The sequence below is a fragment of the Astyanax mexicanus genome, unplaced genomic scaffold, assembly GCF_023375975.1.
Source record: "Astyanax mexicanus isolate ESR-SI-001 unplaced genomic scaffold, AstMex3_surface scaffold_63, whole genome shotgun sequence".
In the NCBI taxonomy this organism is placed as follows: Eukaryota; Metazoa; Chordata; class Actinopteri; order Characiformes; family Acestrorhamphidae; genus Astyanax; species Astyanax mexicanus.
This window is the reverse complement of record NW_026040073.1, coordinates 60,001-65,000: the sequence shown is the minus strand read 5'-3', so window position 1 is coordinate 65,000 and position 5,000 is coordinate 60,001. Positions and strand designations below refer to the sequence as shown.

The following is a 5,000-nucleotide window of genomic DNA, read 5'->3' as shown; positions in this document are numbered from 1 at the left end:
TGGTAACTCTGAAAAGTCGAAAAAATGACTAAGTCCAACTTGGTCTACCAGTGGTAGCTCTGAAAAGTCGAAAAAATGACTAAGTCCAACTTGGTCTACCAGTGGTAGCTCTGAAAAGTCGAAAAAATGACTAAGTCCAACTTGGTCTACCAGTGGTAGGCTCGAAAAGTTGAAAAAATAACTAAGTCCAACTTGGTCTACCAGTGGTAGCTCTGAAAAGTCGAAAAAATGACTAAGTCCAACTTGGTCTACCAGTGGTAGGCTCGAAAAGTCGAAAAAATGACTAAGTCCAACTTGGTCTACCAGTGGTAGGCTCGAAAAGTTGAAAAAATGACTAAGTCCCATTTGGTCTACCAGTGGTAGCTCTGAAAAGTCGAAAAAATGACTAAGTCCAACTTGGTCTACCAGTGGTAGGCTCGAAAAGTTGAAAAAATGACTAAGTCCAACTTGGTCTACCAGTGGTAGCTCTGAAAAGTCGAAAAAATGACTAAGTCCAACTTGGTCTACCAGTGGTAGGCTCGAAAAGTTGAAAAAATAACTAAGTCCAACTTGGTCTACCAGTGGTAGCTCTGAAAAGTCGAAAAAATGACTAAGTCCAACTTGGTCTACCAGTGGTAGGCCCGAAAAAGCTGAAAAAATGACTAAGTCCAACTTGGTCTACCAGTGGTAGGCTCGAAAAGTTGAAAAAATGACTAAGTCCCATTTGGTCTACCAGTGGTAGCTCTGAAAAGTCGAAAAAATGACTAAGTCCAACTTGGTCTACCAGTGGTAGGCTCGAAAAGTCGAAAAAATGACTAAGTCCAACTTGGTCTACCAGTGGTAGGCTCGAAAAGTTGAAAAAATGACTAAGTCCAACTTGGTCTACCAGTGGTAGGCCCGAAAAAGCTGAAAAAATGACTAAGTCCCACTCGGTCTACCAGTGGTAGGTCGAAAAAGTGCGAAATTTTTCTAAGTCCCCACTTTTGGTCTACCATTTCACGCCAAAAACTAGTGAGGGTGGCGAGCTCCAGGATTTCTGACCCCCTTCGCCCGACTCCCTTGCCCGACGAAGGTGCACTCCGGTCGGCCTCGGAGCGAGTTCGCCCGCGCTCTGGAGGATTTTTCGTCGGGGGGTTTTTCAAAGGGGTGCCGTCGGACTGTTGAGGAGAGTGGCAATGACTAGGGGTCCAAGCACTGGAGATGATTCTCCATTCATTTCTAAGCATGGCAGAGCTTAAATAAAGCCCCAATAATGGTTCCAAAGTGGATTTTTGGACACTATAACACGGACCCGATCCTACCCGACCAAGAAGCTCCGCAGGTCGGCCTCCGTCCCGCCCCCCGCCCCCCAGGCGGTACGGAGGAAAAACCAAACTTCCAGAGACGGTTCCAGGGGGGGTATCTCTTTCATTATTTTGACCCGATCGAATGGACTACCGAGCCCGCCTGGGTAGGCAACCGCGCGGCCCTCCGTGGCCACTGTGCGCGGTGCGTTCCTACCCGACCCAGCGGGTTAGCCTCCAGGGGGGTCCTCCGTCAGGGGGAGGACCTTTCCGAACCTATCCGAGGGAGTCGTAGACGGCCCGTCTATATCTCAATCTGCCCTACACGATAACCGGTCGGCCCGGAGCCGTCGGACTCGGATGCCTCGGTGGTCCTCGCGTCCAACCGAGCTCCAGCACCCGGCTTCAAAAAGCTCCGGACCCCCGGTTTCGGAACGAGCGTTTCCTTGTTATCCCCGAAGCAAGCGGGAACTCGCGCAGCGGAGTTGCCACACTAATTTCCACTGGGAGCAATGAGGGGTGAGCTCGGACGAGCCTCTCCGCCCGTCCCCCCCTCCCCGGGGGGTCCTTCGGACGGTACGGGGCCGATCCCTCTCCCCTCTAAGAACCAATGGTTTTTTCTGTGACAAAAACCACTCGCAGCAACCTGGTTGATCCTGCCAGTAACATATGCTTGTCTCAAAGATTAAGCCATGCAGGTCTAAGTGCACACGGAAGGTACAGTGAAACTGCGAATGGCTCATTAAATCAGTTATGGTTCCTTTGATCGCTCCACACGTTACTCGGATAACTGTGGTAATTCCAGAGCTAATACATGCAAACGAGCGCTGACCGGTCCTCTCTCGGGGGGGCCGGGATGCGTGCATTTATCAGACCCAAAACCCACCCGGGGGGACCCGCGAGGGTTTCCCCCGGCCCTTTGGTGACTCTAGATAACCTCGGGTCGATCGCGCGCCCACCGCGGCGGCGACGTCTCATTCGAATGTCTGCCCTATCAGCTGTCGATGGTAGCATAGGGGGCTACCATGGTGACCACGGGTAACGGGGAATCAGGGTTCGATTCCGGAGAGGGAGCCTGAGAAATGGCTACCACATCCAAGGAAGGCAGCAGGCGCGCAAATTACCCATTACCGACACGGTGAGGTAGTGACGAAAAATAACGATGCAGGTCTCTTTCGAGGCCCTGTAATCGGAATGAACGTATCCTAAACACATGGGTGAGGACCCATTGGAGGGCAAGTCTGGTGCCAGCAGCCGCGGTAATTCCAGCTCCAATAGCGTATATTAAATTTGCTGCAGTTAAAAAGCTCGTAGTTGGACTTCGGGAGTGGGCTGGCGGTCCGCCGCGAGGCGAGCTACCGCCTGTCCCAGACCCTGCCTCCCGGCGCCCCCCGGATGCCCTTGGTTGGGTGTCCGGTCCTCAGGGGTCCGGAGCGTTTACTTTGAAAAAATCAGAGTGTTCAAAGCGGGCACCAAACTCGCCTGAATGCCTGAGCTAGGAATAATGGAATAGGACTCCGGTTCTATTTTGTGGGTTTCCTGAACCAGGGCCATGATTAAGAGGGACGGCCGGGGGCATTCGTATTGCGCCGCTAGAGGTGAAATTCTTGGACCGGCGCAAGACGGACGAAAGCGAAAGCATTTGCCAAGAATGTTTTCATTAATCAAGAACGAAAGTCGGAGGTTCGAAGACGATCAGATACCGTCGTAGTTCCGACCGTAAACTATGCCGACCCGCGATCCGGCGGCGTTATTCCCATGACCCGCCGGGCAGCGTGCGGGGAAACCAGAGTCTTTGGGTTCCGGGGGGAGTATGGTTGCAAAACTGAAACTTAAAGGAATTGACGGAAGGGCACCACCAGGAGTGGAGCCTGCGGCTTAATTTGACTCAACACGGGGAACCTCACCCGGCCCGGACACGGAAAGGATTGACAGACTGATGGCTCTTTCTCGATTCTGTGGGTGGTGGTGCATGGCCGTTCTTAGTTGGTGGAGTGATTTGTCTGGTTAATTCCGATAACGAACGAGATTCCTTCGTGCTAAATAGTTACGCGGCCCCCCGCGGTCGCGGTTAACTTCTTAGAGGGACCAGTGGCGTATAGCCACGCGAGATGGAGCAATAACAGGTCTGTGATGCCCTTAGATGTCCGGGGCTGCACGCGCGCCACAATGGCCGGGCCAGCGTGTGCCTACCCTACGCCGAGAGGCGCGGGTAATCCGCTTAAACCCGTTCGTGACGGGGATTGGGGATTGCAATTATTCCCCATGAACGAGGAATTCCCAGTAAGTGCGGGTCATCAGCTCGCGCTGATTAAGTCCCTGCCCTTTGTACACACCGCCCGTCGCTACTACCGATTGGATGGTTATGTGAGGTCCTCGGATCGGCCACGCCGGGGCTCCTTCGCGGGGCCTTGGTGCTGTGCTGAAAAGTCGATCGAACTTGATCATCTAGAGGAAGTAAAAGTCGTAACAAGGTTTCCGTAGGTGAACCTGCGGAAGGATCATTACCGGGACTTGGGTTGGTAGTGTCTCCCAGTAGGCGCGACTCCCATTTCCACAAACAAAAAATGTTCAAGCCACGGCCCGACGTTGGGAACTACAGGGATTCCCTTCGGCCTTTTAATGACTTGATCGAAAAACGGTGTCCTGAGCAAAAAACGTGTTTTACGGCCAAAGGGAGACGGGTACCTGGCCCCCGAAGTCCGTCTGCGGGGTTTCTTACTCCGGAGGCGGCTCGGCGGCGCGGTTTGATGACCCCGAGTTCGCTTAGGCGTTCCGGGGCGCCCGTACCCGCGGCTGCCGTAAAACATTATTTCAAACCGTCACTTTTTGTGTCTGTTGGTTACATGGCTTCGAAACAAAAACAACCATAAAGAGTACAACTCTTAGCGGTGGATCACTTGGCTCGTGCGTCGATGAAGAACGCAGCCAGCTGCGAGAACTAATGTGAATTGCAGGACACATTGATCATCGACACTTTGAACGCACATTGCGGCCCCGGGTCAATCCCGGGGCCACGCCTGTCTGAGGGTCGCTATTCCAATCTATCGGACCTTTTCGTTCCGTCTCCCTCTTCCCTCCGGGGAAGAGTTAAGAGACGGTTCGAGGGGACCGCGGCTGGAGGTTCGCAGGTGCCCGATCCGAGGCGCCTTCGTCTTCCTAAAAGCAGACTCGGTCAGGTTCCCTTCTCGTTCGGGACTCGACAAAAGCCGCTCGACGGGCTTGATCGCGGGGGAAAAGACTTTCGTCCACCCCTCTCGCCTTCGTCTCCGTTGCCCAGCGATGGGTCTCGGAGGCCGGCTTTCCACACACCGTCCTCTACCGTTCCTCGTTCCGGCGAGGGGAGAGGTGGCGGCGATCCGTGGAGAGACGTCGTAGCGACGGCTGCCGGTGGGTTTTACCCTCTCTGGCTGCCCGTTACGCGCGCCGTCTCTCCGTCGGCGGATCTCCGTCCTCCCTCTCCTTTTCGTTCGGGCCGAGAGCGCGGCAAAAGAGAGGTTGGTAGGATAGCTCCGGTAGAAGGCGAAGAGGGGGGCTTAAGTTTTTTTCTTCCCGTTTTCATCCTTCGTCCTCCGGCCGAATCGAACCTCCCCGTCTCGAAAGGGTTCCTCCGAATGGTTTCCAGCCAGACCGCGAGGGGTGGTTCCCGCCCTCCCTCGCGGCGGCGTACGCCTGGCGACGACAGCCCTTCGAGCGCGACCTCAGATCAGACGAGACGACCCGCTGAATTTAAGCATA

General features: G+C 54.4%; 3 non-coding genes across 3 annotated transcripts in view; all 3 read left to right on the top strand.

Annotated features, from left to right (window-relative positions):
- The first annotated feature begins 1,905 nt into the window (after positions 1-1,905).
- On the top strand, positions 1,906-3,769 carry LOC125798598 (18S ribosomal RNA). Its single transcript, XR_007437391.1, has one exon. It is a non-coding gene; the product is annotated as an 18S ribosomal RNA (ribosomal RNA).
- A 373-nt stretch (positions 3,770-4,142) lies between these two features.
- Positions 4,143-4,296, top strand: LOC125798620 (5.8S ribosomal RNA). The gene has a single exon (XR_007437413.1). It is a non-coding gene; the product is annotated as a 5.8S ribosomal RNA (ribosomal RNA).
- Positions 4,297-4,958: 662 nt separating this feature from the next.
- LOC125798615 (28S ribosomal RNA) overlaps positions 4,959-5,000 on the top strand; it is a 4,063-nt gene continuing 4,021 nt past the window's right edge. Inside the window, exon 1 of the ribosomal RNA XR_007437408.1 lies at positions 4,959-5,000. This exon is cut by the window's right edge and continues 4,021 nt beyond it. This is a non-coding gene — a ribosomal RNA (28S ribosomal RNA).